Source organism: Pseudochaenichthys georgianus, chromosome 18 (assembly GCF_902827115.2).
Source record: "Pseudochaenichthys georgianus chromosome 18, fPseGeo1.2, whole genome shotgun sequence".
In the NCBI taxonomy this organism is placed as follows: Eukaryota; Metazoa; Chordata; class Actinopteri; order Perciformes; family Channichthyidae; genus Pseudochaenichthys; species Pseudochaenichthys georgianus.
The window spans coordinates 8974309-8991717 of record NC_047520.1 but is presented as its reverse complement, the minus strand read 5'-3'; the positions used below and the strand labels follow the sequence as shown (position 1 = coordinate 8991717).

Sequence of the window (17409 nt, the reverse complement as noted above, 5' to 3'; positions counted from 1 at the left end):
TTTTTTTACACGTATATTGTCGTTTCCAGCCTTATTTCGACATTCTATAATGAGCCTTATTTCGATGTTTGTTTGTTTTTAATTTGTTCCGTAGTATACTATACTACGCCTTATTTCGAAATTGTTATGACATACCTTGTCGTTTCTCTAATATTTTCAACATACTATGACTTTTTTGTTGCATATTTTTACATTGTATAGTATGTCAAACGGGTAGAAAATGACATTTCAGTATATGTCTTTTGTTCATCAGGTGAACTGTAAGTATTAAGCTAAAACTGAACATTTAATGTTTGCTTCAGATTGAATTCTTGGAATTTTATTTTAATTCCTTAGCAGAGGATACATTTTACTCATCTCTAAATCAACCCTTGCGTTAAAAGTGTGTAGGACTATCTGGATTGTGTTAGGGAAATTATTGACCTAGACTCCTAGATATGACTTACAGGACCAACCCTGACGTCTGTTTATCTCCTTTAAGGACATAGGCTGCTTGAGCCATAATGTTATTGTTCCCATTCTGTGACCGGTCAACACTAGGTCACAGATGGTCTGTTGTTGTGGGTGCACTGGGACACTTCCTTCTTTGTTGTTTGTGGACTCCAGGGTATGACATCTTCGAGGCCATAAGTGACGGACGCAAGTGACTCCGTGTACCCAACTGGTTAAACTATCTTATCTAAATATGTTGATTACTCTCTGTGAAACCAGTTAAATGGGCTAACGAGAGAGAGGTTCTCCAGAATTGACGTGGCAACCACCCGTGCAGTCAGACCGTGACTGTGTGATTTGTGATGTGAATCTCTCAGGCCGTAACTCCAATAAACCTCCAGTGTTTGACATCGAAGCTCCTGCTCTACCCTGTCTCCTTCCTGAGTCGGTGACTCCCACTGAATTGCTACACAGAAGTTTCCATTACAACATATATATAATATATATATATATATATAAAGTTTAAAACAACACAATATAATAAAAACAGTTGCAATAATAACATAATATGGTATGATCAATTCTACCCTTTTTTGTTTTTGCTCCCATATTTCAATTAAAAGATATTTTGCAAAGATAATCAATAACACCACCTGACAGTTGTTGCAGATTATAGAGTTACTTACACACATCTGCGATGGTCCCAAAAAAGCCAAAAAATGCTTTGTAAAAAAATATATACATTTATAGGCACTCTGAATAAGGGTTGACGGTGTAATAATCATGCCTGTTATTAATGTCAAATCTTATATGTTGTATTATATAACAAAATAGACATTTATAACATATTATAAATGTCTATCTTTAAATAAAATATTAAATAGATACCTTTACATCCTAAACTGAAGGTCAAAATGTTAATGTTACATGACAAACAAAAAAACGAAACATTATATATAGGCTAGATATACAGATGTTTGCTAATGTATCCCTCTTATATCCATCAGGAATTAATATTAAATGATGAATTAACATTACCTCAGCACTGCATAAGTGTGGGTGTCAGTCATATTGACTGTTGGAGCTATATACAGTATATATCTCTTTATATTATTTAATAGTTTAACATTTATTCATTCAACAAAACATAAGGCATGTTTTGGGCACTGGGTGATTAGAGCACCTGGTGTAATTGTGTATTTTGGAGACAGGTGGGTGGTGGGAGCCAGAGCACTAGGAGGCAAACGGTTTTTTACCAGGGTGTTTCAAGCCACACAAGGGAAAGGCTTAAGGAAAAGAGGTATAGGAAACCTGTTCATCGTACTATATTATTGGAATAAAATGCACAAATTGAGGTTCTTGTCTGGACTTGGATGATCATTGCCCTGCGTAAGATCCGCTAACTAGTGCCTCGGCGGCTGTTTTAGTTCTATAGGATTTTGGCCGCTACATTGACAAAGAAGCACTATTAGCGGCGTTTAAAAGGATGGTATTTCGCTTGTCAGATTCAGATTTCGCGGATGTGCCGCGTCTATGACGCTATCGCGTAGAGCTACGTCGATCCTTGCGTAATGCGGAAGTGGGCGTGGTTAAATCTAAACTGGGTTGGAAAAACGATAGACGCCTCCCGGATGACTGAACTTCTCACCTTGGGAGATGCCAACCACCCTGCGGAGAAAACCCATCTCGGCCGCTTGTATCCACGATCTCGTTCTTTCGGTCATGACCCATTCCTTCATGACCATAGGTGAGGGGAGGAACGAAAATGGCCCGGTAGACAGAGAGCTTTGCCTTCTGGCTCAGTCACAACGGTGCGGTAAACGGTGCGGTAAAGCAACTGCAGTACCGCACACGCTGCTCCGATTCCAGTGTTGGGAAAGTTCACTTTCTACATGAACTAGTTCAGTTCACAGTTCACACATTTTAAAATGAACTAGTTCAGTTCATAGTTCATAATTCAAAATGTTGAACTAAAGTTCATGGTTTCAAAAATGAACTAATTTATAGTTCATAGTTCTTTTTTCAATACGTTGCTGCGAGCTATTATTTGTCTCCTGTACGATGTTAATGGGCCATTTCAATTTTTACAATATCCTCAGAGGGCCGTACAAGTTATTGACCTCTGCTTAAAAAAACTAAAATCACAGCCCATTCATTTCATTCTGTGCAAAGAAAAAGCAACCTCTTAATCCAGATATCTCACCATGACTCGCGTATGCATGCACGTGCACGGTGTGGCGTGACCACAAAAACAGAAAGATATGGACACAAGATGTGTGCAAATGTATTTAGTTTCCTATCCATGTGAACATGATTTAAGTGGGGGGGGGGACCTAACCTCCTCTAGGGGGGTCTGGGGGGCATGCTCCCCTGGGAAGATGTGTTGCACTTTGAGAGCAACATTAGGAGATCTATGGACACATCTCTCAACACCCAAACACAACTGTAAGCAGATTTTCTTTTAATGTATGGATATTTGACAAATCACTACCCTTTCAAACTGTATTCTTCTTTATTAATAACTCTCATATAATACTTTATACCTGTTTACTTTATTCTCTTATTTTTTTTATAACTATAATGATCATATAAAGATGGGCCTTTACCTCACTGGTTGTAGACAAAGCTTCTTATATTCGTTAGGATAGCTAGCTAACCAGATGCTAATAATAACAACAAAGTTATTGACTGTCTGATCAGAATGACAGATGAGCAGATCGCCACTGGGCTTTCAACTAAAGACACAGACACGCAGAAACTGCGGCATGTGTATGGACTTATCGGTACTGCAATTTCTGAAGTGCTGGAGTGGCGTTCTGGTGCTCTCCGTCACTGCACCCCTGTCAGTCGAGACATATACCACGTGATGACACGTTAGGCTCGTGTTGTGTTCAAGGACCCTGACCTTGGCCAGGAAAAACAGGCACTCGCTTGTTTAATTTTTTTGCGGTCTAGATTTCTTTCATTTTTTTATTTTTTGCGTGTGTTTATAAATTACCTCGAGGGCCGTACCAAATTGTCTCGCGGGCCGTATACGGCCGGAGGCCGGAGGTTTCCCACCCCTGCCGTAGAGTCTCACTCTGAGCGAGTGCTGCTGCAGAGCTCTGCTCTCGGCTTCGTCCATACTAATTCATTCATTCATTCATTCAATGCTCGCCGGTTCCGCGGTTCCACATTGTTTGTTGTGAGGAGTCTGATATATTTAGTATATTTATATTTTAGTGCGACAGCCAGGGGTGACAGGCGCGTACGCGTCACAGGCAGCTTGCTGTTGCCAGATTGGGTGGTTTTCCGCATTATTTTGAAGCCTGTTTACGGTGTGTTTTAACTGGGTTTTCGGCTGAAAGGCATATGAAATCTGGCACACTTTTGAACGCCGTTATAATACAGTGCTGAGAATGAACGCACTTTTGAACGCCGTTATACAGCGCTGAGAATGAACGCGTTCTCAATTACGTTCATCTAGCGGAAATACAGTACGTTCAGTTCACGTTCGCCCAAAATATGAACGCGTTCATGAACGATCGTTCATTGAACGCGTTCAGGTACATCACTGTCCGATTCTCCGGCCCATCTCACGCTCCATTGTTCCCTCACTCGAGAACAAGACCCCGAGATACTTGAACTCCTTCACTTGCAGTGGCGTTTTCTCCTGGAGGCCAAGGGAAGCCAGGCTTCCTCTGTTTTTTCGGATTGTAGTTATAATTTTAATAAATAAATAAAAACACTTCGTTTAGTTTAGGAAATTCTTTGTTGTGTGTTGCTGCCGGCCCGTCTCTCCCCCATTCTCATTGAGTAGTTTACAAAGAGTGAAACAGCGCCCCTCTAGATGTTATGGTGAAACAGTAGATTGCACTCTCTGTTGCGAGAGGAGGCCAGCCGAAATTGGCTTCCCTTGGTGAAAAAAATTGAGTGATTGACCAATCAGACAAGGCTCACGTCATGCCCCTGCCAACCTGTGATTGGTCAGGGCCATGCCAAGGCCTTGCCTCACAATCCAATCAAATCGCATCAATTTAGTGTTACAGTGACGCGTCCTAAAACCCGGAAGTAAGCTGCGCTCGGTTTCCCTCGCCAAAAAGGCAATGGGATTTCTCAATAGGATTTGGAAAATAGCTCGAAATAAGGTCAATGGAAAACGAACCTGTTAGATAAATGCACGTTGTGTTCAGTCGGATAATATCCACATGTCTACCCTACTTTTATAATTTCGAATCATAAAACGAATCGATAGATAGATAGCGTCACTGCACCACTCTCACCGTCGTTAGAAATTAGCAAGCAACTGAAGCAAGTGCAATTATGGAGGGTGGCGATTTGGAGTATTTAATCAACAATAATTGTACTAAACTTCCGCTACAGCAGCAACAACAAATAAAATCTGATGACAGGCCAATGCCCAAACTGGAGCTGTGTACAGCGAGGAAAAAAGGAGCGAATCGGACGTAAAACGTTAAAGGTCTCCTGATTTAGTTTTTGAATGAATGCTTATTAGAGTTTCGGCTGAAGAGTGCGTGCGGACATGTCGGTTAGATAACAGGCCAACAGTCTTGAATCTGTATGATACAAATGTGTGTAAAATGATACCGGGTGCTGTAATCACTCATCTGGTTACGTTATTACATTGACCATCACACCCCCGACCCAAAAGACAGGACGTATTATTGGCTTCCCCTAATTTTTTTGTCCACGCCACGCTACTGTTCACTTGGGGTAAGGACTCATTCCCTACTTGGAGTGGACAGTCCATCGGTTTCCTGCTGAGAACCATGGCCTCAGATTTGGAGGTGCTGATCCTCATCCCAGCCGCTTCACACTCGGTTGCGAACCGGTCCAGTGAGTGCTGAAGGTCGCAGATCGATGAAGCCATTAGAACCACATCATCTGCAAAAAGCAGTGGTGCAATCCTTAGTCCACCGAACTGCAGACCCCCTCCCCCACGACTACGCCTCGAAATCCGATCCATGTATATTACAAACAGACAAAGCGCAGCCCTGGCGGAGGCCAACCCTCACCGGAAATGGGTCCGACTTACTGCCGAGGACCCGGACACAGCTCTCGCTTTGGGAGTACAGAGATTGGATTGCCCTGAGTAGAGACCCCCTCACCCCATACTCCCGCAGCACCTCCCACAGTAACTCGGTGATACGCCTTCTCCAAGTCTACAAAACACAATGTAGACCGGATAAGCGTCATTAAAAATATTGTCATTAAAAATATTGTCATTAAAAATAAAAATATTTATTTTTTATTTTTAATGAACAAGGTAAATATTATATATTTGGTATCAGTAAAATGTATAGTCGACAATAAAATCTCGTTTAAAATTGTGTTACGATGTCTAAAGTCACATGTTTCCTGCCTGGCCACAGAAATATTTGCCCGCATATTACCCTCTCTCGTCTGGGCGCTAAGAAAGGAGCCCAAGTAAGTGTAGCAGCAGCTGTTGCTATCTGTAAACTAAGCTGCCGAAACATAATTTCAGCCAATCAGCGTCGTTAGATCTGATGGTCATAGGGCACCAATTTCAGCACCCAATGCAGTCTGTGAGCTGTTTGGACTCGTATCCAAGGTGACGCTACAGTAGTTGACTGGCTGCGTCTGCAGGTGGAGACTCCGGGTGATAGTGGATCGCCGGAGTTTAACATTTACATGCTTATTGTAGTTGTAAGTGCAATGCCTGTAGCACCATGGAGTATATGTGTGAGCTAGACCTGTATTTTACAGGAAAGGAGTGAGCAGAGGGTCGAGTTGTGGATTCTTGTTCAGTTTTCTGTGACTATCTTCCTCACCCTCTCAGACTTTGAGTTACGTGCGCTACTAAAGAGACGCGCTACCATGGAAACCAAACAATGGTGTAGCTGTATTAAAGTCCGAGTGGAAACAGTCGTGAGTAAATCTGATTTTGTCAGAAATATGACTCCGGGAGAAAACCGGGAGGGCAGGCAAGTATGACAGTTATTCTTCTGATTTTAAAATGGGAATTAAATCATTTGAGTGTTCCCAAAGCACCAGTGTTCTGCAGTTTGTGTGGGACTACTGTACTGTTGCAGTTTATACTGTAGAAAATGTCCAGGACAAGGTATTTGGAAGTTTTGGAAGATTCATAGCTTACAATACTGAAGATTATAATTCTCTCATTTTTAATATCCAACATCACCAGAAGTCATAATTTAAGGGGTCATTTCTCAATTTTCTTCCGGGGGAGCATCCCCCCGGACCACCCAGTATGGTTCGATCACCATTTCCATAGCCCCACCAAAAATATTTTCCACCAGCCGCCACTGGAACCAGTGTAGAGCTGCTAAAATTGGAGTGACTTGGTATTCAATAAATACAATTCAGATATTAAACCCAGGTAATCCTACACACTTTTAACGCAAGGGTTGATTTAGAAATTAGTAAAATGCATCCTCTGCTAGGAAATTAAAAGGCATAAATTTAATCTGAAGCAAAAATTAAATGTTCAGTTTTAGCTTACAGTTCACCTGATGAACAAAAAACAACAAATGACATGTCATTTTCTGCCTGTTTTCGACATATATACAATGTAAAAAATATGTAACAAAAAGTCATAGTTAGTTGAAAATATTAGAAAACGACAAAAATATCAGAACAATTTCTAAATAAGGCGTAGTATAGTATACTATGGAAAAATGAAAACAAACTACCGTCGAAATAAGGCTCGTTATAGTATGTCAAAATAAGGCCGGAAACGACAATATACGTGTAAAAAAAAAAACGACATGTCGAAGATATGAGAAACTACCAAGTATAGTATGTCGAATTTTTGCAAAAAAAGTCCGTGTTTTATGTCGAAATAAGGCCTACTTATCATCTTTCAAAAATTATTTGTTTAGGAGGCGTTGACAGATATGCGACAAAGACAGCATTTTTAAGAAAACAGCTTTATTAAATTTCAAAATGACCAATTAAAAATTATACTTCCTTCAAATATGGGCAGCATTAAGTTTTGTCTGCAAGGATTGTCGAACTCCTGTGAACAGAAAACATTACAATTGTGAGATACTACACTTAAAATGGGAGATTTGTATATGTATGGGTTAAAGCTCTCACCTTTATTCAGCGTTGGCCAGATATATCGATAACTAGCGTTGGCCGGATATCGAAACCTAGCATTGGTTGGATACCGAAACCTAGTCACTTTGACATAGCGAGAAGGAGGGTGGATGGCAGGCTTGTATGATCCTGTAGCTCGTCTTGTGGCAGAAAGTGTGGTTGTAGCAAGTGTAGTTGTAAGAGCTGAAGTGGGCTGGATTGTGGGACTCTGCAGACCTGGCATTCAAAAAGAGAAATGCTTAAAATCAAATATGGGGAGTAATACCTGGTCACCTTGAGAAAGTGAACAAACTACTTTACCTGCTGCAGGATGTGTGGTATGGAGGAGGCTGCCGATTCCAACTGCATCGGACTCAAATCTGTGCACTGAGAAGAGTCGATGGAGACCAGAGAGAGGATAGGTACACTGCATTGTCACCCTGCAAGAAAAGGCACATTCACCCACACATCAGATAGCAATTTCTGCCTTTAAAACAAAACAGACTAAAAAAGGGATATTTACCTTTCCTTAGCATTATCGGAAACAACCTGGCTAGGTCTGAGGAACTTCTTGCTATAGAAAATCTCATTTTCATAGGTCACATTTTCACTGTTGAGCTGTAGGCAAAAGATGCAAACGGTGAAACATTTAGTTTACGACATTCAGACGTTCCTTCTGTTGCCAGTGTCAAAGATAAAGATATAGCAGCGCTACCTTGACTGTGGATCCACAGCTGTTGAGAGAGAAAGAGAATAGAGTCCTGCTGCCGTCTGTCTCTTTGGGGCCACAGTATTTGTCTCTCAGGTTGGTTCTAGCAGGATTGCCTCCATTTGGGATGGCCAGAGCCAAGTCAGCCACCACAGTCATCCTCCCATCAGTCGAACACACTGTAGAGAAGACCATCGAGTTATCCTCAATTCAGCTAAATCTTACAGATCTTAAGATAAAAAAGACGCATGTTCTTACTAATGAGTTCTGTGGGAGAGAACGGACAAGTCTTGATAGTCGATCCCTGGACCTCTGATGTTTCAAGATCCCGCATGATGATTTCAAAAGTGCCAAAGAATCCCTTCAAGGATACGTTCTATAAAAACATATGCAGTTTAGTCATTTATCAATACAGCGGTCAAATAAAGAGCATTTGCTGCCACTCAGTCTCATCTCACCTTGTACTCGTAGCCACGAGAGAAGAGCGGCACCTCGAGCAGCAGACTGTTGCTATCGTTGATCATGGTGTAGCCGTGCTGGTCTGCCAGCTCTGATGTCAGCAGGTCTGAGTCGATAGTGATCTCCCACAGGTAGTCAAAAGGCTGGTGGTTCAGCTTGAAGCTGATGCCAGACTCCGTGCAGACAGCATCAAATTGCGGAGGAGCTGTTACAAGAAAATGTGTTAATCTGCTAGCCGCCATTACAAAAAGAGGATTAAAAAAAGACTTTTAACGGTATGGACTTACAGACATCTGTGACCAATGCTACAACAGATTCCATGTGGTAATAAAGGTCCTTTTCAGGCAAAACTGTCAGTGTGTAGTTGATGTTGAGTATATAATGAAGAGCATCTGTTTTAGAGAACTAGGAGACATAATACAATTCATTATGACTGAGCTCATGTCAAGCTGCAAAACTTGAGTTATCCCTTAAAAACACCTTACCTGTTGCAGGACGACAGGGTCTTCAAAAGGCACCTTCAGTTTGTAGCCATGAGCAGTGGTGTAGTGGAGATTTTTTTACTGGGGGGACGCTATTTTAAATTAGGTCATCCCAAACAAGTGCGCACGCGCGCAGTGCACTCACAAAACGGGCAGAGAGGTCCACAGAAACTACCGGTATGCTTAGTCCTACTTTACTTACTGTACTGCAAAAAGCAGACGGCGCTGTGCTCAACAGACACACACAGACTCAAAACCATGGACACACTGGCACATACGTTACATAAACAATGTATAGGCCTAAATTGCATAAACTACAGTATTGCAACTAAGCAGACAGCGCTGCTTTTCTCTCTCTCTATCTCCACTTTCAAAATCTATTTAAAACTCATAACAAACAAAATTCCCAAAGTTGTCCTGAAATGAACTTATTAAATAAACAAAACGAAAAATATATATAGCCTACTAATGCAAACATTGAATCTGGACTGGAAATTATTCTGATTAGGCCTAGCCTACATTGCAAATAAGCAGACAGCGCTGCTTTTTTTTTTCTCTCACACACACACACACACACACACACACACACACACACACACACACACACACACACACACACACACACACACACACACACACACACACACACACACACACACACACACACACACACACACACACCTTGCGTTTTGAAGACTGATACATCAGATATGGATGAACAAACTTTGCAGCCCAGTTTCCCAGCTTTGCAGTCTATCCACGGGTATGTCTCTCGTTTCCTCCGCCACATCTCCTCCGTCCATACCTCTGGGAAAGGTGAGCTTGAGCTAGCCAGGGGAACATTGCTAGCGCAGCTAACGTGCACGTTAGCTAGCATTATCCACGTCTAGGCGGCTCTTGTGATGATGTACTGTAGTACTAGTAGCAGCTTCACGTGTAGCTTCGGTGCTGCTAGACTCTTTCTTCTTGTGAATTATATTCTTTTTAGAAAAGAAGTCAAGTAAAAAATGTTTGCCTGCCATTATAGAGCTTTTTCGTTAGCGTTCTTGAGGGAAAGAGCTGCCGCAAAATCGGCGGGCGGTAAGCTGGCCGTGGGTGTGTCACTGACACACCCCCAGCTCGCCGCGGGGTCACGAGCCTGATGACTAATCATAATTCTTTAAGGAAATCGTTTTTATTTTTTATTATAATTACTGTGAAATGTATTATGTTTTTGTCATTATTACAACAAATACACACTTGCAACTGATAAGACTGGCAATGATTTTATATTTATTAGACTATTACAAAAAAGATCATGCTCCAAATAAGTGGGGGTACGGCGTACCCCCGCGTCCAACGCCCACTACACCACTGGTTCTTGAGGGAAAGAGCTGCCGCAAAATCGGCGGGCGGTAAACTGGCCGTGGGTGTGTCACTGACACACCCCCAGCTCTCCGCGGGGTCACGAGCCTGATGACTAATCATAATTCTTTAAGGAAATCGTTTTTATTTTTTATTATAATTACTGTGAAATGTATTATGTTTTTGTCATTATTACAACAAATACACACTTGCAACTGATAAGACTGGCAATGATTTTATATTTATTAGACTATTACAAAAAAGATCATGCTCCAAATAAGTGGGGGTACGGCGTACCCCCGCGTCCAACGCCCACTACACCACTGGCCATGAGTGTTGTTGGGATGAACAACCTTTGTGATAATGAAACTGCTTACGCTTAAGGGCACTGTAAATTCTTGTCCATTCAAATGAACAGCAGCCAACTGTACGTCTTCAGGGACATCTCCGAGGTACACCGTGAACATGTTTTCTTCAAGAACAGTTTGGTTTTCAGCGAAGATGGGGCTTGGCAGCAGGGGAGTGGCCAAAGTCCTGAGGGAGCGGATCCTGGTTTCTACACGATCCTCATCCACCAGGATTTGTTCCAAGTAGAGATGATAGACATAAAACTCGTAGAGATCGTCCTCCACAGCACTCTGAAGAAAATACATATCGTTTGTTAAGAAAAGTAAAGTACAAATGTTGTTCGGATCCAGTTAGTAAGAGTTAAATGTTTTCTCTTTTGAGTATCTGGAATATCCAACATTAAAAGATGATCTTGAACCTTTGAGAACTATGAGTTGTATTTAGAGACCATGAATGCATCTGCTTACTTTAATTTAGCCTACAAACCCCAGTGTGTATCTATGCTCTTAGGTTTTTGATTTCTGACCTTCCTGTATCGTCCTTCAGCATTTTCGGGAATGCAGATCTGGATTGTGTTGTTCTGCTTCCCCACAATGTAGCCCCTCTCCTCTGCAACTGGCTGCGCAACAAGTTGACCCTGGAGACCAACGTTGATTTGTTGGCCATCTAGATTTGGGTACAGCATCTCAGGAGTCTCCCACATCATGTAGCCGCTTTCATTATACAAGCCTTCATCTGTCAAGAGTACATCAGATTCATAGCTTTACTTTTCCAGCAAGTGGAAAATAATCCACAGCATAAAAAAAAATAGAAGAAGAATGTGTTTAAATACTGACCCATGGAGCAAGCAGCCACAAGGTCAACCATGAGGACAACCCAGCTTTGTCTGGAGAATATAGTTGCATGTACTGTTTCTACTGGAACACCATTGACCTGGAGAGAGCGCTACATGAGAAACTCTTATGCTCAGATTTACAAAATAGGCATTATTAACCAATGGTTTACCTCCGTGCTGAATGACTCAGGTTGTCCATACGGAGCACGAAATACCAGCCTTCCTTCAGTCAAGAGAAACGCATATCCCTGCTTACGAGCGTCTGAGATGTTTATTGGGGGCAACTGCTCGTCATCTGTCTGAAACATCACCTGAAGTGTCTGAAGTGGTGGACCTATGAGCCTGGATAGAGATTTTAAAGGTCCCCTATTATAGGTCTCTGAATCTGTGTCTGTTACTTTAGATGAAAATAAGGAGCCACGACCCTCAGAGATATTTGGTTAAAAAGAATATAATGGTGCCTTAGGAGGAGATTCAGGTGATAAGGTGTGGGGGGGGGGGGGGGGGTTACCTTGGTTGGTGATTGGCTAATGGTTACACAAGCTAATAAATCATTTTGACATTAGTGTTTATTCATAGTATTTATATAAATGGATTAGGACAAAAAGTGAGCGAATATTATTCCCTGAAACTTTCAGTATCTGTTTACACAGAGGGGACACATGTTTATGTATAAAAGACATGACAACATTTATTTAGCATATTAGGTGACCCTTAAGCCTTAAAACAGAGAGAGAGAAAAAAAAAGGGAATTCTCCACAGAAATAAATTAAACTTACAGGTTTGAGAGAATTCCAGTCATCCTTCTTTGTTCCAGAGGGACAGGTGACTTCACTCCTCACAGACACCTGGAAAGAAGTCATGATTAGTCACCATCTGAAATACGCCATAAGATATACAACCTCAGATGTAAACCCGCTTACCTCCATGTAGTTGGTCTCACAGGTAACCTATCTGGGAGACCAGGGGACAGATGGAGAACAGGTCTTGTCTTGCAAGGGATAAGTCACCTCCTTTCCTTCTTGTGTCACATTTAGGTTAAAGTTGAATGTGAACATTTCATCATCCTAAAAATCAAGCAGAAAATTACAGGATGCCGAGCCTGCACAGTAAAATACATTTTCAATGCAATTTGTACACACTTTGTTCTGAGTTTGACAGCTGAAGTAAGAGGCCCGGAGCTCCACATGGCCTGGTAGAGGGTGAACATTGATACTGTAGCCACACTGTGCCGCATACTGCTGAGTGATGGCGTACGCACCGGTCTCACCTGGAAGAAAAATAAAAATGAAAATGATCTCAATATTAACTCCCAACATCCTGAAAGTACAGGTATACTGGTAAACAAACAGTGAATAATAAACTATTAAGGTCATGTTTTTCCTAAAGGTAAAATGATGGTTCAATCAATTCAAGATGCTTGATGAACGTGCACTGCTCATGTGGAAGAAGTTCCTAAAATATTCTGTGTTGGCCTAGCACGATAAAGTTTTCCAGAACTTACCAACTGCCTCAAAGTGAGGTTCGTCCCCAGTGAAAGAGAGATCGACAGCTATCATGAAGTAACGATCATGACACTCCATACGAAGCACTCCTATGTGCACAAACAAGTTTAGGTCAACATATGAACAACATTAAATACATGTCAATGGGTTGTTATTTTACTTACCATCTGGAATGCCAGCAGTCTCTGCTCTTGACCACAGAGACAGAAGTAAAGCGACACTGAAACAAGAGCAGAATGTCTATGAATATACAAAAAAAAACGACAAAATGAGTGGTCCAGGCCTATATTTGACCATAAAAAAACTTACCCAATGCAAAACCCAAAAGCCATAGATGTGTCTGCAGTGTCTAAAGCTAGCTTAGCTGCTAGCAAACTACACTTCCTAACCAAAACAAGCTTAAGTGTAACACCTGCTTGTTATATCCTGGCCAAACTAGTCCTTTCTTCTACTGCCTCCAACAACAGCTTTTATATTCTTTGTTCACCCATGAGTTTGAAGGCATGGCCCTGACCAATCACAGGTTGGCAGGGGCATGACGTGAGCCTTGTCTGATTGGTCAATCACTCAATTTTTTTCACCAAGGGAAGCCAATTTCGGCTGGCCTCCTCTCGCAACAGAGAGTGCAATCTACTGTTTCACCATAACATCTAGAGGGGCGCTGTTTCACTCTTTGTAAACTACTCAATGAGAATGGGGGAGAGACGGGCCGGCAGCAACACACAACAAAGAATTTCCGAAACTAAACAAAGTGTTTTTATTTATTTATTAAAATTATAACTACAATCCGAAAAAACAGGGGAAGCCTGGCTTCCCTTGGCCTCCAGGAGAAAACGCCACTGCAAGTGAAGGAGTTCAAGTATCTCGGGGTCTTGTTCTCGAGTGAGGGAACAATGGAGCGTGAGATGGGCCGGAGAATCGGAGCAGCGTGTGCGGTACTGCAGTTGCTTTACCGCACCGTTTACCGCACCGTTGTGACTGAGCCAGAAGGCAAAGCTCTCTGTCTACCGGGCCATTTTCGTTCCTCCCCTCACCTATGGTCATGAAGGAATGGGTCATGACCGAAAGAACGAGATCGCGGATACAAGCGGCCGAGATGGGTTTTCTCCGCAGGGTGGTTGGCATCTCCCAAGGTGAGAAGTTCAGTCATCCGGGAGGTGTCTATCGTTTTTTCCAACCCAGTTTAGATTTAACCACGCCCACTTCCGCATTACGCAAGGATCGACGTAGCTCTACGCGATAGCGTCATAGACGCGGCACATCCGCGAAATCTGAATCTGACAAGCGAAATACCATCCTTTTAAACGCCGCTAATAGTGCTTCTTTGTCAATGTAGCGGCCAAAATCCTATAGAACTAAAACAGCCGCCGAGGCACTAGTTAGCGGATCTTACGCAGGGCAATGATCATCCAAGTCCAGACAAGAACCTCCATTTGTGCATTTTATTCCAATAAATAGTACGATGAACAGGTTTCCTATACCTCTTTTCCTTAAGCCTTTCCCTTGTGTGGCTTGAAACACCCTGGTAAAAAACCGTTTGCCTCCTATTGCTCTGGCTCCCACCACCCACCTGTCTCCAATATATACAATTACACCAGGTGCTCTAATCACCCAGTGCCCAAAACATGCCTTATGTTTTGTTGAATGAATAAATGTTAAACTATTAAATAATATAAAGAGATATATACTGTATATAGCTCCAACAGTCAATATGACTGATGCCCACACGTATGCAGTGCTGAGGTAATGTTAATTCATCATTTAATATTAATTCCTGATGGATATAAGAGGGATACATTAGCAAACATCTGTATATATAGCCTATATATAATGTTTCGTTTTTTTGTTTGTCATGTAACATATTAACGTTTTGACCTTCAGTTTAGGATGTAAAGGTATCTATTTAATATTTTATTTAAAGATAGACATTTATAATATGTTAGAAATGTCTATTTTGTTATATAATATAACATATAACATTTGACATTAATAACAGGCATGATTATTACACAGTCAACCCTTATTCAGAGTGCCTATAAATGTATATATTTTTTTACAGTGCATATTTTGGCTTTTTTGCGACCATCGCACATGTGTGTAAGTAACTGTATAATCTGCTACAACTGTCAGGTGGTGTTATTGATTATCTTTGCAAAAGAGCCCCCACCGATATTGATTTTGAAAAATATCTTTTAATTGAAATATGGGAGCAAAACAAAAGGGTAGAATTGATCATACCATATTATGTTATTATTGCAACTGTTTTTATTATATTGTGTTGTTTTAAACTTTATATATATATATTATATATATATATGTTGTAATGGAAACTTCTGTGTAGCAATGCAGTGGGAGTCACCGACCCGTGCAGTCACTGACTGCACGGGTGGTTGCTACGTCAATTCTGAAGAACCTCTCTCTCGTTAGCCCATTTAACTGGTTTCACAGAGAGTAATCAACATATTTAGATAAGATAGTTTAACCAGTTGGGCACACTGAGTCACTTGCGTCCGTCACTTATGGCCTCGAATATGTCATACCCTGGAGTCCACAAACAACAAAGAAGGAAGCGTCCCAGTGCACCCACAACAACAGACCATCTGTGACCTAGTGTTGACCGGTCACAGAATGGGAACAATAACATTATGGCTCAAGCAGCCTATGTCCTTAAAGGAGATAAACAGACGTCAGGGTTGGTCCTGTACGTCATATCTAGGAGTCTAGGTCAATAATTTCCCTAACAGTCCTCTCTTTTTATCATTTATGATAACCTATAAACATTAGTCTGATAATAATTTGGTCAATACTTAAATCAATAGGTGTCTCCGGATTTGAGTGTGGTCTCACCTTATATTAATTACATCACAAAGTAGAATAAGATTGAAACATTCAATCACAATGATTGATACAGCCAATCATAAATCAAAAATCATCTCTCATCAGTGTTTGATCATCTTTCTTCAAAGGCACAATAATGAACACACATAATAACACAGATGCATAAATAGCAAAAATACTTGTTTTAAACTAATATATGTTATCATTTATCATTAGTTAATTTCTTTCATCAAACTATAAAATCAAAACCACCTTGCCGCTTTAAAGATTTACTCCAAGGCAATCACTAGTCAAAAGCATTTTAAAACTTAGGATCTTAAGAGATCCAGCTAAAAAATTCACAGTTAGGGTATACAATTCACAATGGTGATTTGATCAATCTGTAATCTGCAAAAGTGCAGTGTCCTCAATTTTAGAATTACTTTTACGTTTACTTAAATACGCTTTAGTCAAGAGTAAGGCAATTAGTCAAATCAATACATTCATTTCAGTCAAGTATATTGTTCAAAATCTGAAAAGGAAAAGTTAGGCAAATATTCAAAGACCTGGTAAGGAAGGATTAAACGTTAATGCTACCACTGATCTGTACCAAATTAAGTCTATCAATTATTTCTATTAGCCACACTTACCTGAGCATCTACTTATGGTACTTGGAAAGGATTCTTCTGTGTTTATCTAATGTTGAATGTATAATATCCATTTCTTTAAATTATACTTCTCTAATTTGAGGATCAACTATGCTACATAATTGTTATATGAAATATTATAAATATTTGTTTTGGGCCAAAACTGAAATTAATCCAGTACTTGAAACATCATTGTAGGTCTTTCTGTGCATGGATAATACTTCAAAGAGTAGTGTTGTTAAGCCTGACTGCTGGACGATTAAGGATATTAACATTATCTGTGATAATACTATAAATATCTTATTATTCAATCTGAAAATATTAATTAATTAATTTTGTTTAGTGCGAAAGTGTAATCTGTTCCGGCAAAATATATTAATCACCACTATTCAACACATGTCTGGTCATGGGAAATAAAGACAGTCATTAATTGTACATCTGTAAACATCCAAGATATAAAATCAATTCAAAGTTAATCTTTGTACGGGAGCTGGAAGAACGTGTCCTTCAGTCTTTCTGACTCGTTCTCCTCCTCTCTTTATGACAAAGAGTGTGTGGTGTGTAAAGGCATCCTGATACTGTAGATTAGCACTGAGGTGCTGATTGTCTCAAACTCTTCTTCATCAGAGCACCATATTTAAACCGCCCCAATTGCTCTGCTTTTGTGTGGCTCATTTCAGTGAGCACTGTAGCTGATCCCCCCAGTGAAACGGAGGCTCATCTTCCTGCATTCCTTCTGCTATCTGCTTGAGAGCAGTGCCCCTGCGTATTC

At 40.8% G+C, this 17409-nt stretch overlaps 2 pseudogenes; one reads left to right on the top strand and one right to left on the bottom strand.

The window, feature by feature from the left end:
• Positions 1–17409, top strand: part of LOC117463466 (uncharacterized) — a 43341-nt pseudogene that overhangs the window by 6134 nt on the left and 19798 nt on the right.
• Positions 7325–13502, bottom strand: LOC117463469 (uncharacterized; annotated as a pseudogene).